Raw genomic sequence first — 23156 nt, forward strand, 5'->3', positions numbered from 1 at the left:
TTGAATCTCTTCCCCCTTCAAACCCAGTTTAAAGCCCTCTAACTAGCCCTGCCAGCTTATGGGCTATAGTCCTTTTGCCCTTCCTAGGTGGATGAAGCCTATTTGATTTGAGGAGACCAGGTACCATGGAGTTTGTCCCATGGTCAAAACCCCCAAAATTTCAAGAGTGGCGCCAATCCTTTAGCCTAGTTTTGATAAGATAGGTTTTCCTACTCTTCTTATTCATCTCCTCACTCATCCCAGCCAGCACAGGAACTGAGGCAAACACCACCTGTGCTCCTGTCCCATGAACAGATTGACCCAGTGCCTTGAAATCCTTTTTAATTACCCTGCTATTCCTTCCATTAATGTCATCACTGCCAGTCTGGACTACTAACAGTAGTTAGTAGTTAACTAACTAATAATCTGAGGGCTGAATTAGCTCAGAAAGTGTCACGTGAAAGGGAGGAGGGAGACGGAAATGCAAAGATTTCTAGTTTTAACTGTATTAATAAGAAATTATTAGCTGTAAGCGCTTCTAGACAATCAGAGCCTTATGTCCCCAACACTGTCTGTTGACTACAGACAGCACACAGGTTGGAAGGGTTTCTGACCTCTGATATGAAGCCACACTTAAGCCAGGGAGAAATCAGAGCTGTAAGAGCTTCCAGACAATCAGAGCCTTATGTCCCCAACACTGTCTGTCAACTACGGACAGAACACAGGCTGGAAGGTTTTCTAACCTCTGCTATGGGGACCACACTTAATAGCTAGAAAACTTTCCCCACAACCGCTCCCAAAATAACATTTATTAATACAAACATGTGACAGTTATTGTGGGTTCTGCTTTGCCGGTGATAATGTTCAGCTGCAAGATTGTATTTAATTGATAATAAAGGACCCCAAAAGAAACCAGCACAAAACACATTTTACAGAGACAAACACACTAAATTCAAGTTACAATACAGCAATGTATCCCATTTTCATGACAGACAAAAACTAGCAACAAAGAACTACTAACTAAAAACACAGCCACCTAAAACACTTATCTAGACACTCTCTCAATAACATAGGACAATAAAATATCTTGCACACCACTCTCTCTGTAACACAAAACAAAAAGAAAGAATGGAGCTGCTTTTTATCAACACACGTTGTAAAAGAAACTGCACATTGAAAGTAAAGCAAGTTACTGTAGTTGCAAAACAGAGCTGGGTCTTATAAAGTAAAAACAGCAAAAAGCAATAACCAATATAAAGTAGCAAAGTGTGAACCAAGTTACTGTTATTAGTATTAAGGCAGCAAAGCACTGTCAGGAAAGAAGATGCTTACAAAGAATCAAGTAGCTGTTAGCATAAGATGCAAGATAAAATATATAAAGGAATAAGCTTTGTAAGAAAGTAAAGTTAAGAAAGTAAAGTATAGAAAAATAAAAAGCACATGGTCTTCTCACCCCTACATTGTTCCAGGAGGTAGGAGGATACAGGACAAGCTGCAGCAGTTACCCTCACGGAGTCGTGGCATTTTCCCTCTCTGCTGGAGTTTAAACTCCACACTTTTTATACCTTTTTTTTTCCTTCATGTGGTTTTGTGTGACTAAAAGTCAATCTTTTGGTGGGGTGTACAGATGCCTGAGAGGGGTAGCTCCTTTGAGTGGTCATAGAAGATATCGTAAAGGGAGGCTGTGTCATTTTTTAACACTTCATCTTTTGTTAATCTCATTAGTTTGAAAGCTTTTGTTCTCTGCTGGAGCACCCCTCCAGGGGGCTGAGGTGTCTCCCTCAATCCATCCAGGCTTACCAGGGGCCATCACCCCACAGAAGGTATCTTACTAGTATATCCCTCACCCTGGCCCCAGGAAGACAGTAAATCTCCCTGTGGGATGGCTCTGGTCAACATATAGGGCCTTCAGTTCCCCTCAAAAGGGAGTCACGACTACAACTACCCTTCTTTTTGTTCTTATAGCTGTAGTCGTAATATGTCTGGTAGCTGGGGGGCAACCAGGAGACACTCCAGACAGATCTTCCTCTTGACTCTCCTCTACTTGACTTTCTGGCCCCAGGGCCTCCTATCTGTTCTTTAAGGGCACCCAGGGAGGTGATGGGGGTCGGGAGGGGTTCTTTTAGTTCTCCAATCAGGGACCTGTTTCCATTCCCCCCATCCACTCAGTTTGCTCCATCTGCCCAATGGCAGGAGGGGTGGAGCTTCAGCGTCTCCTGCTGGACTTCCTTAGGGGTTGAAAGGGTGTGACTCTGCCAGACAATTTCACTTTCACTAATGCTTCTTAGCCTCTCAACCTCTTCCTTGAGCTCTGTCACCAGGCACAGGAAACCATTCACCTGCTCCCATCACATGCAGGTGCCTCTCACAGTGTCCTGTGGTACTAATGCCAGGCTCAAACATGTGCAGCCAGAGACCTGAACAAATGCATCCTTCTTGGAGAGTTCTGTCTGCGTTAACACACTTCTAGTGATAACAGCAGCAACGGCTTTCATTTTTTTGGAAGCCTTTACTGGCTTTAGTTGAGTTGTGAGGGGAAAAAAAAAGCTCACCTGAGGGAGCTGGGAGGTCGCTGTGCTCTCCTGCTCACCCTGCCTGTGTGAACTGCCGTGCCATGCTCTCACTGATGTGTTGCCCACTTCTGTTTCACACACTCCCTGGTGATGTTTTTAAAGCCTTCTCTAGCACCTGCCTATGAGCCTGTCCCTCCCCTCACTCATCTGTTCCCGAGAAGTAGCTAAGCCTGGGCATGATTCTTCATCACCACCTTTGAGATCTTGGAAGTTTGTGATTAGAACTCCCTGACCCACCTTTTCTCCAGGGAGAGCAAACCCACACACTAATACATTCATCAACCTAGTGGTCTTTCTTCATGTCTGATGCTCTTACTTTCTCATTCCAAAGGGATCAAGACTGGCTTAAGAAATGCCAAGTTGGGTGGAATATTCACATCCCTAATTTGCTGATTGTTCTCCAGTTGATGGAACCAAGATGACAATTGGCCTTCATTGTTTTAAAGTTGCACTTGTGCCTGGCTTGCCACCCACCCAGTCAGTCCTCTGCAGGCAGGGGCAAGCGGCATTGACAGAAAACATAATATGACCATGGCCTTGGGGCTGCACCATCTTCTGAGGTCTATTATAGGGCTTGTTCTTGCTCCTGCAGATCTAACCAATAGATGAAGAGTTATCACTCCACTAGCATAAATTAAGTCCATGTTTTGTGCATGAAAAAGAAAAAGATAACTTTCCCAAGGACTTTATGCATGGTTATGGTGAAAATGCAAGAGAGAGAATAAATGCAGTCTTGATACAAGACAAAGAGAATGGTGAAAATATAGACTTAACCTCAATAAAGGGGCAAAATTAAATGTCAGAGAAAGATTTCAAGCTAAATTATATTGGGAAGTGGAATACCAAAAAAATATCTTCGAAATTAGAGGTATGTTTTCAACAACAAATACAGTTCTTCAGATAATACACAAAGATTGGGTGCACTCTGCCATCTGCTATAATTACTAAAACTCATTCATTATTTCTTGTTTAGCAATATGTCATAAGTTCCACCCAGGCAATTTCCCTTTATCCTTCATAAACATATAGTAAGAGACAGTGCCTGTCATGGCAGCCTTAAATGCACAAGGTAAAAGATAGGAGAAAATATGGAAATGAATCACAGGGAGAGACAAGTGATTACGTTTTTTTAAAATAATTGAAGTGATTGTGAATCTTTTCATATTTAATAACATTACCCTTAGTGACTGGCCCAAGGACAAATGTGAAGCCTCTCGTAGAGAGGGATATTTAGCAAATATGTTTTAAGTCACCATCCAGAGCCTTCAACAAAGCCCTTGGACCATGAAAGACACTGACCATGGAGCAGGGTTGCAGCATCACCACCACATCCCTGATACCTTTTCTTAATATTTTACTATTCCATTTCAGGCAGATTTTTTTAAACAAAAGAGACACCAAAAAAAAAAAGCACAAATACTCTCAGAGGGATAAGATGGACAGATACCTGCCTTCACATCTATTTCATTATTTCTCACTACAAAAACATCTTAAAATAATTGTTTCTGCTTCTAGGATCTCCATTGAAACAGATATAAAATTATGTTCTTGTAATTAGAAATGTTTGGAAGAATGCAATGAAAACAAGAGATAAATGCATAATTTTGCACATTTAGTTATATTTAGCTGGTAAATGTCAATTATAAACATGTATAAGGGGTAAAAACAATGCAAACTGTTGATGTCAGGCAATAAGCTGGTTTGGAGGCATAAACGGGGAGAATTCTCACTTTTTGGTACTGTTGTTTTCTGACCAGCACTGCAGAAATATCTGAAGGGCTAAAATTCACAACTATTTTAGTTACAAAAATATCCATCCTTGTGGCTCTTCTACCTATTCCCTGGCAAAACTCATACAATATGGAAAATACTGGATCATCTGCCTTGTTTACCTGGGACCATAAAGATGAAAAGAAAAAGAGTAGGAACAACTTTTGCATCTTTCCTTTACCTCTGTACAAGAGAAATAAATGTGCTCTGGAAGATTTGGTTGTTCAAGAAGGAAAGAAAAACTTTAGCAGAAATGGAAAATACAAAGGCAGGAGGCTGGTTACCCAAGATGGGAGTGGAGAGGAGATGGAAGAAGGATGGAGGTTGGAAAAAGAGTAGGGACAAGGTGGGAGAGGAAATAGGGTGTTGGTGAAGACCCTGATCTCTTCTCTGTAGTGACCAGTGACAGGAGCCAAGCAAATGGCCTGAAGTTGTGTCAGGGGAGGTTTAGGTTAGATATTAGAAAGAGGTTCTTCATCAGAGGGTGGTTGGGCTCTGGGCTCCCCAGGGAAGTGGTCACAGGACCAAGTCTAACAGAGTTTAAGAAGCATTTGGACAATACTCTTGGGCTCATGGTGTGACTTTTCAGGATGGTCCTGTGCAGGGCCAGGAGTTGATCTCAGCAATCCTTGAGGGTCCCTTCCAACTCAGCATATTCTTTGATTCTGTGACTAACATGCAATGCAGTATTACTCAAGACAGATGTGCAGAAGAAGGAATTGGATTTCGTCTCTCCTGCAGGAGAGCAACACATGCAGAGACTGTTATTCCAGAACTCTTGAAATGTAGTAAACCAATGGATTGTCCTGGTCCAAATTTATTGTACCACAGATGTAGAAATGATGGATTGGTTTCACAGACAGTCCTCTAATTTTAATCACATCAAAGACAAGCACATTGCTTCCAGGGTCAGCAAAGTGGCACAGTCAGTTTGGGGCACCACTAAATATGGTGCACTGTGAGCCAGCCATGGAAACCATCTGTGACAGCTGTGTACACTCTGACTACTCTGCTTTGGAAGACCCTTCCCGTCACCACGTTTGCATTACCCACCACTCTCAGCCATGCATACAAGGTTAGTGGCAATAATTCAGATAAATCAGGCTGGCACCCAAGTGTGCAACTGGACTTGGATGGGTGGAAGGCTCTAGAGGAGCCCAAAGCTCCACGCTCCCATTTCTAACCACAGAAATGGAGTAGGCTTATTCTGGTACCCACGTCCACAGCAAGATGTTTGACAAACTCCTTCTCCAAACCAAGTTAAGGAATTTGAGCTCTCTTTCCGTCAGAGACACAAACCATAATTCTGATCATACATCAATCACTGGAGAATATTTGACAGCCCTTTCTTCAAAAATTCCCCCCAGTAGGTAGTGAGTTTTATCCTCACATGGGTGAAAGTAAATTGTTCTCATGATTCATCAGATGTTTTTTCAACTGCTTTCTATACCACTGAAATATTCTCTGTTCTCCCGGATATCTTTAAACTCTCCTCCAATTGGTTACACTCCTATCCTTGCAATGCATGTACAGCCATGAAGCCATACCATTAACCTCATATTGTCTTCTTTTTTAATTTCCCATTGTTTAGTAAAACCTCAAAATATTCCATAGTGTGTCTTTAACTATACATTTAGTTCATATACAACTGAATTTAATAAAAGTTCCCAAGTTGATAGAGCCCATTCATTCTGTATGCAATTCCTTCCTTCTTCCTGGTGCTTCAAATCCTTGAAAAGGGAAAGAACCTATTCATTTTTTGGGTTTTTTTTTATTTTTCTAACATATGAAGCATGTCTTTTGTTATTTCTCATGTAAAACATACTTCCGATTTTTACAAAATTACACTGTTGGTAGCCTCTTGGATGTCTATCACTTCTGCAGTATGAGAGCTCTTATTTTTGGACTTAGTAGTCTGATAAATTCTTTTTTTCTTTTCTGTCTGTCTCACTCATTCCCCTTTGTTCTTTCAGCACTTCGTTCGAAACAGTAGACAGCAGTAAGATCCCTTAAACCAGAAAATTGGTCCATCAGCATTACACTATCTACAAATTCTTTGTGTTGCTACCTTATCTCTGCCTTATCTGTGTAGATCTGTGTCATGTGCACTTTTCATTTTCATGTAGTAGGTTCTCAAGTCTTGTCAAAGCTCTGCTGTCTTACTTTAAGTAGCTGCTGTCTTACTTTAAGTTTTTATGAGGTGAACTATTTCCAAACCCTGTTGTGTGAGAACAACATAGTGCTTTTTATGGCACACCTTTCTTCTGGCAACCACAGTGAAAAGGCCTTACTTCATTCTTAATATTTTCTCAATATGTCCAGAAGGTTTTGGCACTGGTGGAGCTGTATTTTTTTCCATCTTTCAGTCAGAGAAGGAGTAACTCTGCCCTTTTCCTCTGTTTTTTTTTTCTCTATGATTACTTCCAAAGCCACTTAAGCTAAGCCCTCAGACGTGCATACAGTACACGGTGAGCAATATGCAACACACAGTCTGATCATTTGTAACAGCATTTCCATATAGGAAAGTGCCTCCTATTCTATAATTTCCAGACCAGAAACCAAGGAGCTGGCTGTGATTTCATCAGGTGGTTCAATATTTAGTCCAGACCTGAAATGAACCTGTGTGAGCTGGGATTAATCAGGATACATCAAATAACAAGGACAGAGCTGCAAAGACCATGCTACAAGCATTGTGCCATTGAATGCAGGAGAGAAGGCTAGTCCCAGTACTCTCAGTATTGGGACTGTTAGAGAAAGGGAAATGCTTGTCTCTTACTTGCTAAATTTAACTCTCTGACTGGAGATAGTAGAGCCTTAGGAGCTGTGCAGAGCCCAGCAATGCCAGCACAGCTGCAGATGCTGCAGAGGGTCTCTGCGGCCGAGGGCAGAACAGAGCAGCTGTGCTTTCTGGCAAATCTGCTCCAAGAGGTGTCTAGGTTCCCATGACCAGCTGCGGAGTGCCCCGTGCCCCAAGAGGTCTCACGGTGTGGCACCACTGGCTGGGAGAGTGCAGCTGGGCATGGCATAACACTGCTTCTGCCACCTTTCCTAATGTCACACCTGGAGCCCTCCAATCACCAGGGAAGATGTCCTAGCAGTTAACATGGCTTGAAGTGGGACCCTGCAGTCCAGCTGCTCACCACACTGGAATAGAGCTCTTCACCCTGAGGTCTCTGTTAATGCTGCTACTGCTCAGAAACTCAAACTTCGGAAAGAATTTGGATGCTATATTTATGTGCTGACAAATAAATCCATCATTTGTCACAAAAGTACTGTTTAAATTCAGCAACTGATCCTTATTTCTTAATGACCAAAATAACAATCAAGGGGGAAACAGTGCTCCCTTCTCAACATTTCAATACATTTAAGGTTGTAATAGTATTTTAATTCAGCATAACTAATGTGTTGCATGGAAAAGACAGAATAGTTCCAAATGTAACTTCAAGAAAGCACCAAGACAGCTACACCCATTGTGTCTCAACACTAATTATTGTCATGTCTCAACTAAGTCCTTTATGACAGTCATCATATCATAGCAACCTGATAAGCGAATATTTGTGGAACTCTCACATAAATACTTGAGGATAATAAATGATATTTATCTTTTTCAGCACTATCGTATACTACATGTCATTTTGTCTGTGGTGTATCTAGCTCAAGATCAATGAATCCAGCCCTGGCACTAAACAGCTAAATAAACTATCATACTCAATGTATGACAAATCTCTTGCTATCTCCTGCGTGCTCCAAATCAGAACCCTGCCTTTGTGTTAAACTTTTTGTGTTCAGAAATGCTTCTTCTGAAGATGGATTGCAAAGCCTGTACATTTCCTCTAACTTTGCAATATGATATTGATATAAATGTACACCAGTAGTAAACCAGAGGTAGAAAGAGGAAGATCAAACACTGGATCATCTCCTAAAACTCTGAATTTTCAGTCAAGTTCACCATTCAATTTTCACCATTTATTCACTGAAAGAAAATATGTTTATGAAGTCATTCAAAAAGGGGGGAAATTCTCTATGCTCCTGCATTTCTATATTTATTTTCATTTTCTCCTAAACAACTCTTGTTTGCAACCTGGAATGAGTCTCAGAGGGCTGATAAGGACACTTTTCCTGCAGCGAACTAGCAAGAACCCATTCTCTCATCTCTCCAGATACTCAGTTAAGTCCCAAAATACATGATGGTTACAAAGAGGAAAATGTGGTCCAAATTTCTCTGCTACAGGCCTCATGTCAAGGCTCGGATTTCTGTTGTGAAGATGAAAACCTGATGCCACATCCAGAAATTATGCCAAGTCAGCTAGGAATGCAGCAGAAATAAGAAGAAGCAGTGATAACTTTTCTGAGGAAGCAACCCCAAACTTACTGAACTGGTTTGGAGACAAGTGTCCCTATTACAGTTGTGTGTATGATATTCCATAAGAGGTAAATTATTTGAAAGCTCCATGAATAGACAAATAAATCTATTTCAAAGTGTCCTATGGTAAAGGCCACGTAGAAAGGGAGATGCATATAGAATAATAGAATGGTTTGGTTTGGAAGGGACCTGGAAAGTTATTTACTTCCAGTCCTTCTGCCATGGACAAAGACAACTTCCACCAGGCCACATTGCTCAAAGTCCCATCTCACCTGGCTTGAACACTTCCTGGAATGGGGCAACCACAGCTTCTCTGGACAACCTGTGTCAGCAACTCACCACCCTCACAGTCAAAAATTGTCCTCTTGTAGCCCCTTTTTGTACTGGAAGATGCTCCCAGCTCTCCACAGAGAGCTTTGTCCTCTCTACAAGCTGTCAACAGTGACTGTGCTAATGGTCTCTTTCCAACAGCTGCACTTGTCCACTTAAATCCTGCAGGCCAGGCTCCTCACTCTTCACTTTGTCTGGGCATCCTCAAGGAGTGTGAAGAAAAAACATAAAAAATTAAATTAATCAAGAACCACTATAGTGCCATGCTACCTGAGCATTTTAAATCTAAGTTTTACTTTCCCTGAGGTCAAGTCAACACTCTTGCTGGACTGACACAGATTTGAGCAAATGTTTTTGCCTCAATACCAGCTTTATAAACCCTTTATTCAGTGCCCTGAACTTCTCCTTGATTGTAGGAGCTTCTTTTAGGCCAGTTGGGCTGATTCTTGTGTGTATTTCTGCTGCGTCTGCTGCACAGCACCAGCTGAAGCTGCATGCCAAGTGGGGTAATAGGAATCTCCAGTAATTGCTCTGTATTTTTATTCCCTTGCTACTGATCCTTTAACAACTACAGGCCACTGCCAAATGAACTATATATTAATACTGCTCTACATTAACATAGCAAGCAATGTGCTTCATAGTTTAACATGCTTTAGTTGAAAGTAAGTAATTTGAATTTCTTGAAACTAAATAAAATTTAAAAAAAAAGGCAGGACCCTTGGCTGTAGTTTATTATAACCTTCATAATCTGCAGACTGTGGAAGATTTTCATCAAATTACACAATTTCCATTGAGGAGTGGCACTGTACAGGAGCCAGTGAGAAATCTTACAAAGCTTCATTATATTAATCAGAGAAATCTAACCCTGTGATATGCAAGCAGGAGTCATTATTCTTTTTATAGAGGAGGACAAGGAGAAGACCCGATAGCTTAGTGAGTTGCATGTGATCTTTACAGTGTGATTTTATTATGGTGTCTTAGCGCCTTACAGAATTACATTTATTCTTGCAATACTTTTCTCAGCTTGGTTTTGGCCTCAGATTTTAAAGAGCTTAATCTCCAAACAGTTCCTAGCAGTATAGAAGTCCCAGTAGGTTCACCAGACTGTGTTGAGATTGCTTGACAGCAGCACAAGAGCCTGGCAAAGTTTAACCAGGCTCTGTCTCCAGGGCAGACCTGACTGTTTATAGCTGTGGTCTTAACAGGGGAAATGCAACCCTTTAGGATAAGGAAGTCACTTTTTATGGATATTTTCAGCTTTTTCGGTGCTCATCAGACAGGATGGGTCAGTTGCACTGGTTAGAAGAAATAACATCCTGGAACCTCTGTGAGGTTTGACAGAGTAGCTACCTTTTTATGAGCCTTTTTTAATATAATTATTTTGTTTTGGTTTAACATTTGAAATGTTATGGCTCATTTTGGAAGTAAAAATTTTAAAAGTATCTAAGAATAGTTGTTTCCAACCAGAAGCAGTCACTACTAGAGATGTCCTGAGATCTGAGTGGAAAATTTTCAGTTCAGATACATTCTTTTTAATTAGAGACTTTATTGTCTGAGTAGTGACTGGAAAATAAATATCTGCCCAGGGTTTGCATAAGTGCATTGAAAGGGTGGATGGTCTCTGCAAACAGTCACCTGTACACTCAGGCACTAAATTTGCAAGCGTAGGTGTAAATTTTGGGCATGGTTTCTGAAGGTAGAAAGGATCCCTTTTATCACTACTGAGCCTTCCCACTACACCTCTTACCCCAAAAGGACGACTGAACCTCAGGAAGTCAGGAAATCCTCCTGGAGGGATGACCAGGTCCTCCAGCTGAAAGTCACAAAAAGGGTGGTGGACAAAGGAGAAGGCCTCCTCCCTGGGAAGCTCACTGGGCTTTGTATTTATTTAAAATGGAGGAAACATCAGTTTGGCAGCTTTTTCAGATCAGTTTCAAAATCAAATCAAGAAAATAGATAAAACTATACTTACTTCCTTTTTTTTTTTTTTGTGAGAAGAAAGTAATATGGCTGCTTTACCTCCTTATAAGACCCTTCAGGGTTCTTTGCTGGGGCCATAGACCAGCTTCTGTTGCCCATCAGATACGGAAATTCATCACTGAATACCACTGAATTGAACAGGACTTAGCCTGCCGGAGAGATCATTGTGGAAAGCAGCTCCTGAGTATTTTGATAGGGCTCACCTGTACTTCCCATGTTGGCAGCTCTGCCAAGACTGGTATAATTTGGGCAAGGTTTTTCATTCTTAGTCTGCCCAGATATTCTTTGTGAGTAGGGAGAATATTTAAACTTTTTTGTACTGCTTCTGATATAAAGCTATAGTTACTCCTATGTAATCAATGTACTCAGTCACCAGGGGTGGCAATTCCCTCCTGCCAACCCATTGACTGCAATGATATTTGGGAGAACATTAACACCTGGGTTTAAAATCTCAGTTATTCCTACTAGGAGACACATATTAATTATGTTTGGGTTCTTTTTTTATTAATCAAAATGAATCTAGAACCTAATAATACCAAAACATTTCACCTGTTCCTAGGGGGGGAAAAAAAAGGAAAAAATATGAAAGAGAAAAGCAGGATCATTCTCCTGCCTTCTTTTACCACAGAAGCCAAGAGACAGGGACAGCCAAGGAAACTGGTAGATATCTGAACGGTATTTTAAGGCTAGAGAAACACTCAGCTAGTTGTGCAACTGGCACTAACATAATTCCTGATACAACAATAATTTACAGGTTGTGTAATCCTTCAAAAGCTTCCTTTGAATGGAAAGCAAAGGCTGTTAAGTGAAAGCTTCCACTCTTTTCAAGGGCGGATACCTCAGGGCTTGTTTCAAATGATTTTCTCCACAGCTCTTCTTGTTGGCTTACTTTTTTTGGGGTGGTGTTTTCTCAACATATAATTTTATAATGATGTAATTTGCATCTCTGTAAATTATATTGCATGTGTCAGAATCAAATGCTCCTAAAATATTCTCAAAAGACACTAAATATATTTCATACATTCTTTGCTAACTCTATGTTATAAAATAATTGATACACAGCCCACAAAACATTTAAAAATACTCTCTCAGCTTAAGAGATGCCTGCAATGTCTTCTGCTGTGCCTTGCTGCAAACCACAGAAGACTATCTGAAAATACAGTTAGGGCAACATTCAGGAAGTTGCAGAGAGAAAACAACTTTTCACAAGCTGAGTATTTGCTTTGTTTTACACTGAATGACCTAAACAAAATAGGAGATATATCTAAATTGCTATTGTGTATGTTTGTTTATTTCAAACTGTGTGCAATTAATCAGGAATATTAATACTATTTCTAAAATTAACAGTCCTCCATCATTTGTTTTCTGACTGTGCACAGGGTTGGTTTTCCTTGTTTGTTTGGGGGTTTTTGTCCTTCCTTACTGAGGTAGAAAATGTTGGTATATCCTTCACAGTCCCGAAATATTAAGAAGGAGGCCCATAAAAATGGATTCATGAAGGCTTAAAGCACATCAAGATTCATTCTTTCCAGCAGTGGATTCTTTCTGTAACCATTGATTTATTTTTGCTACAGCAACTTTCAGCCAGAAAGAAAAAGGGGGAAAAAACTCAAAAAGGTGAGAAGCCTCTGAATTTACTACAGATGCTCAGATAATTTTAAGATGGAGGAAAGGGACAGGGGGAGCATTTTATAGGCTCCTGGGAAACATGATCCCATGGAGGTAAGGTAGGGAGCATCTTCTGCCAGCAGCATGGTGACAGCTGTCCCTGCAGGAGCAGGAGATGAGAAGGAGCCAAGTGTGCCAAACAGAGACTGAAAATACATGATGATCCAACTCCTTCAGTGCCTACAGAATCAAAAAACCATTCACCCAAAATGCCTTCACGTGGCTGCGTGTCTGCTGCAGACAGGGATGACACTCATGGTGGTGGAGAGCCCAAGGCCAAGACTGTAAAGGTGGGGAGGGAGGAAGGATCACAGATGTTGGGTGGACGCCTTCACAGGAGCAAATGAAAAGAACAATTTCAGGGTTAACCTGGATTTCCAACATCGTCAAACACAATAATGGCTAAGTAGAAAATGCAGTATGTTAGGAAATATTTAGTCTATATTCAGACATCTTTAGTGCGGCACTGGGGATATCAATACAGTGGTGAATCTCAGGAAAGAATGACTGGCATTTCTTTATTGACCATCTGTGTGCCAGGGATTTTACTTTGGTTTACTCACAAATAGTCAGTAGCTCTGCCCTGCCTGTAGGGCACTCAAAATCCACCTTTGAAGACAATGACACACTGCCTGTGATGGAAGCAGCACAGCTGGCCCTGTGAGTGAAAATCACAAGCCCACTTACATTTGCAGTCCTGACCTTTGATAGAGCTTCACCAAACCACACACAGGGACAGCCACAGCCAGCAAACAACACAGCCTTCTGTGCAAAACCCTCCCAAGCCACCGTGGATAGGAGGAGGCTTATGAGTGTATCAACAAGCCTTTGTTTCCGAGCAAAGAAAATACCTTTTTGCAACTTGGCGAGGAAGAAAAAGACAAAAAGTCTAGACTCTGTCCTTCCAGTGATTGCTTTCTGAACTTGTGAACAGATTGTTGACATTAGCTGCTCTCTTCTCAGAGGGGCTTAAGGTTCCTCTGTCCCACAAAGGTACTCTTTTTTTTCTTTTTGTGAGAAATGACTCAGTATGGGCGTTGTGCTCAGAAATGATACCCACATGACCTGTCAGAAAGCTGACTGTAATTTAGGAGTGGCTGTCTGCAGCATGTTGTCATTAGCTCACTTTTGAAGGTGACCAGGGAATTTAAAATAAAGTGAAGAAACACTGTGTTTGACATTCTGGCATTTTGTTTGCTTGAAAATAAATGTTTTTTTAAAATGTCCTGTCTCACAAAAAGTAGAGCTGCTGTGCAATTGAGAGTGAAAACTATAAATTCAGAGAAAGAAGTCCCCCTCCCAGCTTCCAGTAGATGGATAGAGTTCTGCATTTTAAGACATGATTAAATATTTAAGGTCCTATTCCACAGAGGCACGAGGAACATGTCAGAACAAGCTTTGCATAAATGGACAAGGATGAGCGCCTCTCCACAGATGTTTAGATATGTATTATTTTGAGAAAATTATTTTGCAGGCCCATTTCAAGGGATGATATGCATTTTGTTTAGAAGACCAAGGTTAAGAGAAGACTGCTAGATAAATTTTTTAGAAACTAGGTACCAATCCAGCAGAGAGGGATATGGATGGGATTTTGCTGGAGATGTGGGGTGAACAGAACAGGATATCTGAACTGTTTGGAATGAACAATATTGCTATAGCATCTATGAGTTGCCTGGTACCACTCTTGGACATGTCCTGCAGCATAAATGTAACCTTGGCATCACCACTGTTATCTGAGGTGGATGTTACCAGCAACAGTCAGAAAATCATAGAATCGTGGAACGGTTTGGATTGGAAGGGACCTTAAAGATCATCTAGTTTCAACCAGCCTGCCACAGGCAGGCAGAAGGTCGCTGGAGGTAAATATATCACTAAAAACATGGCAGTCAAACCTGCGAAATCTCAGTGAAAACCCTCAAAGACAAAAGGAATAAATGAACAGTAGAAATCTCAGAAATTTCTCCAATACTCCCCTTTTCAAAATATTTAAAACTTCCATTTTAATATTAGCTGCTTTCAAGCTGCAGTTACCTTATATTTCCAAAGAAATTATTTAGATTGCTGGACTAGGATTATTTAATTTAAAAAAATCAAATCAACTCATCTAGCAATTTCAAAACTTTCTGTCAAAAAGATTAAGCATAACTGAAAAGAAACCATATACAGAAGATGGTTTTGTTGTTAAAGCACTGATTTAGGCAACTTCTAAACTTAAGGAAAAAAAAAATCACAAAATCCTCAATAAATTCTGTTCAGAGCCATCACAAGTGCAAAACTGGAAACCTTACATTGCCAAACAACTTCCTATTTATTGTAGTTTAGAATATGTTGCTTCTGCAGCCCTTTCTGTCATGACAGTGTTTTTAACCTGTCCTTCCAGTTTTTAAATGTTTATCCTTCTCTGTAATATTGCACATTAGTGTCCATCTTCATCTTCAGCATCTGTTTCCAGTTGGCCTCATCTGTTCCTTCCTGACTTGATCCAAGCTATCAGATCCAGGCTTTGATTATCAGACACAGGCTTGAGTAATCCTGATGGATTTTTTATTTATATGTAAGTATATATACACACACATATATATACAACCCACAAATATATATATATATACATGTATTTATGTATGTGTACATGTATAACACATTATATGATATGTGTACACAACATATACTATATATATAATATATATATACATACACTCTGTTCAGAAGGTGCAATGAATGATATACAGACAAATGAAAGCTCCAAGATAAGGGACATACATTGTCATGTATCAGACACCATAAGTGGTCTCAGAATACTAAATACAATGAAATTAAAAGAGAAATTGTAGTGCGACCCAAAGACTGATATATACCAGGTTAAACTTTTCACATTGGTTTCAACTTTTCCCCAACATTTCAGCAGACACTAAAACGAGGTGGTCTAACAGTAACATGAAAAGCTTTTAAAAGCAGTGAGTTTCACATTATGAGATGCTCTGTACACAAAATTAGAGAGTTTATAATACATTTCTCGTCTGCAAACCTCATTGGCTCCATAGACTTAAATGCTTTATAGTAAAATTGCCTCTAAGTGCACATATAAATATATCAGCTAATATGCTCCAAGCAGACCATGACACAATAAACTTAACTGCTGTGTTATGGGATAATGTGTCAACAATTCCTGTTTTTAATAAATACTTGATTTCCTACTTACTCAGTCTGATGAATATTATGTATTTTCTGGTAACGATTCTGGGAATTTTTTTTCTTTGAAAAAAGAACAAGAGAAGACTAACTGAATTGTCAGGGGTGATACATCTACTAAAGGTTACATTCAAACAACACTCTGAGACATTCAGAGACAAAGGCCAAAAAACTTAAATTAATGCTGAACTATCTATGGATATTTCAACACAAGCTGTTGTCTTTAAAAAAACTGAAAATAAAATTAATGAGGGCAGCAAGAGATGAGGGAATGAGCTGTTAGAGAATTAATGTTAGAAAGCCCAGATTTTTTAGCTTAATTCTAAATGTTGTGATTTATATCAATTTAAATATTACATGCTCTGTCTTCATAAAAATATTAACTTTTACTTCCTACAACAGTAGCAAGTCACTCTATTTAATCCACAGTAGACATTTCAGTTACATCACTGCTGCGATGCACATGGCATGGAGCACCATAATCTGCTTTCCCATGTGCTCTTCAGCAGCACCACAGTGGGAGGAACACAGTCACTTTGCTTTAGCTTCACATGCTGATTCAGTGATAGAATAAAGTACTTCACAGATTAGCTTAGTCTGCAGCACTTAAAGGTCAGGATTTATTGTAATGTAAATCACAAAGCAATTTTATCTTGACAGAGATTACATACTGTTACAATATTTCTCGCTGAATCTAGTGATGCGTTTGCTTTTTCTTTCCAACTGCTGTGTAAAATTGGACTTTAGCCCAGAAAAGAGAAAGGGATGGCAGCCTGTTTGGTTTTTCAGCAACAACTTAATTTGTTTGAATATTTTAGCACTCTGATAGAAAGGTATTTAAAAAAAACAGAAGTCACCAAAACCCTTCCATTAATACAAGCAAACCTTGCAGGAAGGAAAAGCAGTTTGTGTAGATGTTCGGCAGGACATCCTCAGAGTTATACTTAACTCCTGCTAGCTGAAACCAAATTATCTCATTACACAATGCTGAAGCAGCATCCTGTCATGTCTTTCAAAACTCATTTATTAAAAAAAAAAGAAAAAGAAAAATCGACATTTATACCATAAGACTTCAATGGTGGTGATCCAGTGCTCCAGCATCTGCTCCACTTGCAGGTGACCTGCCTTGGGTCACGCAGTGCCAGGACTGCAGGACACTGTCCCCTTCACAAGGGCTGATTCAACTATTTTACATCATGTTTAGAGACAACAAGAGTTCTGTGTACTCGTGCATTATGCAGCCACAGCATTATTAGACAGGAGAACTTGCACTCATCTTCAGAGAGGCATCAAAAGGAGTCACAGATGGGGTCTCCATGCCTTGTGAAGGCACTTGCCAACAAAGACTTCAGGGTTGCCTCAAGCACCAAGCACACACATTCCTCCTGTTTACCCAAACCTGCATATTGCCAGGGATGGGATGGTACAAACCCATTGAGAAAGAGCCTTGCAGGATGAGCAGAGCTGGTGGCACTGGAAGGCTGTGTGAAAAAGATGCTGCTACTGCCCTTTTAACAGACCCTAACCTTAAGTTAGGAACAAGAACCTCCTTCATTTGAAAGTTTTACAGTTTTCTTTCTTTTGAATTTTAGCAATTTAGTGGCAAACCAGGCATTTCAGTGAACTCCCTTTTGTGTGAAAAACAGAAGGGAGGAGGACAGGAAAACACAACACAGGGTGGAGAAACTTGGAGAGAGGCAGAAGCATTTTTATAGTCCTCGCCACCACAACCCTGGATTGATGTGGTTGACTTGATAAGATGTTGAATTTTGCAGCCATTCCCACAGACGTACTATTGCATTAATTTCAGGCCCTTGCATATAGCTGGACTTGCTGACCTCAGACTGTGCTCATAGATAGGATAAACAAGTTGCTGTGCCAGTGTACAAATCAAGTCTGGAATCTGAAAAGTCATTAAGACAATAAACATGATGCTAAGTTTACAGATTCACTTTTTCAAGTGAAATCACACTTTAGGCTATATTAAGAAAGCTCTCTTTTCAGTCAAAAACACAGAGCTGCAAATAAACATACAGTTGTACAACTACTGTGCGTATATTTGTCTAGATTAAATGGCAAGTTAGTGGATCCTGGTAGATTTTCTGGATTCCTTACAGTGAATTCCCACCATTTACATTTGTTTGCCATTTCTAAGTTAGGATTTTAAAATGCAAATATAGGAAACAAGCAAATCCATCATAAACTCCTAGATCAAGCTCTGGGCCTGAGTAAGAGATCCAATTAGTATTAACAAAGCTAGTTTCTAATGAGCAGGAAAAGAGGCGTTCATGGGAAAAAAAAGAAAATTTTAAGTAATTCTACAGTTTATTAAACTTTGTACTTAATTCAAACAGCAGTCAACATTATGGCAATTTAAAAGAGGAATTCTGGAGTCATATTAATATGTCTCACAAATAAGAATCTGTCAGACATCAGAAAGAGTTTACAAAAAACTAGTAAGAATTTGCAGTAATTATTCTTGTATTAGCTGGTTTGTGTTTTCTTTTAATTTTACACACTGGGCTTAGTAAACAGTGCTGTTGAACTTGCTACTTTGCATTTAGGGTATATGTTTACTTAAACAGAGATTTTGGAAACTAGGCAAACAAACAAACAAATAAATAACAAAATTAATCTTCCACATGAGTCTGAGACCACTCTTTTGGCACCAGCTCAGTTCTAGCCAAAGAGAATGCATTTTAATCAATTTCAGAACACACAAGTTGCTTTCAGTCTATCCTTAGTATATTAATTTTAGTATCTTTACCCTTCCATGTATATAGTTCTCTCCAAAGCAGGAAAAAAAAAAAAAAGAACAGACTCAGAAGCAGCCATCAGGTTCCTGTTTTCTATAAAACATAGAGTTTACAGGTTGCAAGCAAATTAGATTAACAGCACATTTAGGTAATTTTGATTTTTAGATCTTTCAAAAGCAAATAATCTTTCAATGATCGTAATGAAATCTGATATAAATACCAACTCACTGCAAATTTTTAGGTGATCATTTAGCAACAACAAGCAACAAGAAATTAAATGCTATTAGTTTGCACTAAATCAAAACAAGGTATTATTATCATTGAAGGATTGCAGCTCTTTTATTCTATCTCATATTCTTATTGATCACAGATCTTCACAGCAGCTTAAAAACAGTAATTTCCCATTAGATTGCATATATTAGCCCTTTTTTCCCCTCAAACTGAAGGGTTCTAGAAGAACCTTCTAGACAAGAAGGTTCATTTCTTCTAAGAAGCTTCTTCACTTCTAAGAAGAAGCAAAGCACTGGTACCAGATTAATACAGCTGAACCTTTAATTAGCACAACTCAAGGTTTCAACAGACAAGTATCATGTGGGAGCAAAGTCACTGTAATTTCAGACATAACTATCCCTTCTGTCTCTGATGTCCCCATGACAAAAACAAGCACTATCATAACAAAAGATACAAAAGTGTAAATTTGCACCTTATCAGACATAATACACCATAAAACGTTAGGCAAGCACCTCAGTGCAGACTGCACAACAGCAGTGAGAAGATATCTCCCTTCTGCCGCACCTGCTGCAGAGCCCACAGTCCCAACACTGCCCCTCCAACTGCTCTAATGCAGCTCTGTGGGGCAGGTCTCTGGATTGCTCAAGCATATCAGGACTAGAGAAATTATATGCCTATAATTTCCACTCTGGTTGCAAAATATTACCCAGGCTGAATATGCCTTTCCCATGTCTCTGACATGCACCATGTTTCATTTCACTGAAGTACAAGGAAATACTTGGGAAATACCTGCCTTCCACTCCATTTTTGACATTATTAACTATGATGGAAGCAAAAAGACTTGCACAGAAAGACCAACATAAGGTTCATCATTGCATGACACCTTAACAGGAGAGAAGAGGGGGCAGGTTTATCCTTCAACTTTATCACAACCAGACAAAATTTTCTGTGTCTTGTTTTTAACCCCTTTTTAAACTCACATGAATATTAAATAAATAATAAAATAAAAAGACCTGAAAGTCTGTCACATACAGAATGACAAGATTCTTGCACAGGATGAGTGTAATAATTGCAAAATCAACCAAATGATTTGTGAAGTTAAAGTCATTTCAGAGGGGTGTATGGGTGCTTATTTTCCAATGGTAGCAGAGGGATTTGAAAGTCTACAAGGTTCAAGAGCCAAGACCTTGGTGGCTGAGATGCCCACCTCCTGTGGTTTGCTGTGGAAATCAAGCTGCAGATCCATTAGTTACTTGGATGTGATCTGAATATTTCATCTCAAAGCTCTGCACAATGTGTCAGAAAGGGCCATTGAAAGGAACCAAACAGGCACTTTTCTGAAAATACTTTTTTAAATGGTCACGCAGCACAGTTGCTTCTAAGTCTTTTGTGTAGGGGAAGACAATTTTACTTCAGTAAACACTACTTCAAAATAAATTTTCACTCATTTGAGCATATGTAAATACAAAATGCTCTTTGTGTTAAAAAACAAAAGAAGTGTTACTGCATCACATCCCAATCACAAGTAGGAAAGAATTTAAAATATTAAATGTGTGAAATAGAAGAAATAAAGCGTTGCATTTTTTGAAAAAAAAAACAACTATAGGTAGCATTAGAAATTGTATTAGAATAACTTCATTCTAGGCACTCAGCAATAATTTATATTGTCACACCCAAGAAACGTGTTGCCCCAGCTTTTCAGAATTTGGCTGCCAAATTCATCTTTACACAAGACAACAGAAAAAGCCGGCCCACAGGAGGAGGGGAAGAGGTGCAACACCACCAGGTGATGTGACCATTGATCAAAAAATGTTGCATGTAGAAATTTCCAGGTTATTGTGTTACTGTTTTTTCAGTCTGCTCCTGGCTCATCTACCTAAGCAAGGAAATGGCTGTGATGGCGCTACGGAAATGCAGGAGGAAAGATCACAGACAAGCCAAGACATGAGGTCCTTGCAGAGGGTCAGAGGGATGCTGAGGAGCGGCACTGACAGGTGACAGGTCATGAGTTAAGGGACAGAGGCATCCACAGATCCCTTTCACTGGACCATCTCAGAGGCAGGAGGGAGGCAGGACAGAGCAATGGGCAGCACAGCTGGAACAAAGCAGGGCCCAGCACTGGGAAAATGCATCCATGAGATTTTGCAGGGAGCCTTCTTAGGAGCGGGGCATGGAGTTGCAAATCTCAGAGTAAAGGACAGTGCATGCTTAAGGCAGGAAAAAATTAGGACAGGAGTGTGCTCTCTGTTTGTCAGAACAAAAAAAGGACATTTTTATCCTCCACTCAAAAATAAATTAAAAAAAAATGACTAGCACATCTTTGAATAAGTACATACTTTCTCAGTAAATTCTGTACACTATAACCAATTAGATCTTTTTTTTCTGTCCATTTTTATGCATCTGCAAGGTGACCCAACACAGAAATGTTAGCTTTCTAGACATGCAAAATACTTGGTTCTTATTTGTGCTGCACGGAAGTTGCATCTTAGTTGCAGTTATACAGATGGAAGAGGCACAGAGGTTTTTTAGGGGGGCTGTGCACACCAATAGAGTGACAAGATTTAGGTATAAAAATTCCACCTGACATTTGATGAAGCTGGTTTTACTTTGATAACTTCAGCACCCACTTTTTAGTCGTAACAATAGGTCCCCCTAGTGGGCAAAGCCATAATTGACGAATTTTTTCCCTTTTCATTTCTCTGCAAGTATCACATTTAATTACCAAGTTGAAGCTACTGCTTGTAGAAAAGTGAGCTTGGAAAGGTATGGTTAACTTTTGTGCAACTTCTTAAAAACATAAAGCACAGTCACAGTGATATATCTTCCTACTGAGGTGTTTCATTAAGCAATCAAATAACCTCCTAAACATCTAGGATTTAAAACAAAAATAATATAAATAAATCTATCTGCGAAGATAGCCCTAGCTAGGGTGTAAACAATTTGTCAGGCAAAAGAAAACCTGTGTGGGAAAGGAAACACATAATTTTTTTAATATAAAATGAGTAAAGAAATTCAGTGTTTCACTAAGAAATTATTTAGATGCTGTTAGCACTACAATTGTTTTTATAAATGTGGCAGCCACTATAAACAGGTATAATCAGCTCACTCTCACAGCTTCAGTATCAGCACCTATTTTATTAGCAGAAGCCTCCATTAGAAAAGTGAGAGTTAATGGTTTTCTCTTTTAGAAGTACTGGGGAAATAGCTAACTTTCAATGGGGGCTGAAGAACTGACTTGTTTTCCTTTTTAATGTCTTTTTAAGGGAGGTCCAGTATCATCTGCATTAACTGGCATTATTTACTCATTTAATTTTACTTGGCTTGTTTTTCTGCAAGTGTTTTATTTATGTATATAGAAATCAAAAATACCTTGTATAAGACATTTTACTACTTTCCCTTTTGCCCTCCTTAGTACTTTAGTTTTGACCTGTGTTGTATAGTCTGCCTTTCAAAAGCCAGGAGTGCACAAAGTGCATGGGTTGTTGGGGTTTTTTTCACCCCATCACAACTGGATTAAAATAGATCTATTTATTTTATGGGATTACACAACTCCTTTTTCAATGGGTAACAGTTTCCTAATACATTTCCTTTTATCCTTTCTATTTACTGTTGGGACAGTCGCTGTGCTGCAACGTCTCCAACTCCAGCAGAGGATCGAGAAGGGCTCCTGCCAACACCTGGAAAAGTCCTTGAAGAAGGAAGAGGTTACAAAACTTGGTGTAAACCACTGCAAGCTTCTGTCAACACAAATTGTCCAAATTCGTTACACACCAACAAAGCAGGCTTAGTCATCAGTAAAACTTCAAGGCCACTTCAGGAAAACAAATATATAAACAACATCCTTTCAGAAGTTCATTTCATGAAATTATAGTTAAACTAATACATTCATAATTGCACTCTGCAATTTTAAAAAAAAGTTTATCCAGATGTTATAACATGCATTTATGCAAAACATTCTAGGTAATCGTATTTATGAAGTGCTGTCGAGATACGTAACTCTAAACGGATCTCTTTTAGTAAAGTAGCTCTTTCCTGGTAAGCCTGTTCTTTATTCCTTTAAGAGGAATATTTTAAAGAAATTACTTCTGTAATTTCTTCCTTTGAAATTCCTTTAGATACTCCTTTATAAGTGAATTAGTTTTCAAAATAGTAAGTGGAAAATACAACCTCCACTGCTTAAACACTCATATGTCATTTCAAAAAGACCTACATATGGAAATTCCCCACTTACTATATATTCTGAGAGCTATCACTTCTGCCTGCTGGTAATTGCCAATGTGTTCAGTTTGCTTAGCAACAGTTTTACAGTAGATGTAC

This window comes from Pithys albifrons, chromosome Z (genome assembly GCF_047495875.1).
Source record: "Pithys albifrons albifrons isolate INPA30051 chromosome Z, PitAlb_v1, whole genome shotgun sequence".
NCBI lineage: Eukaryota > Metazoa > Chordata > Aves > Passeriformes > Thamnophilidae > Pithys > Pithys albifrons.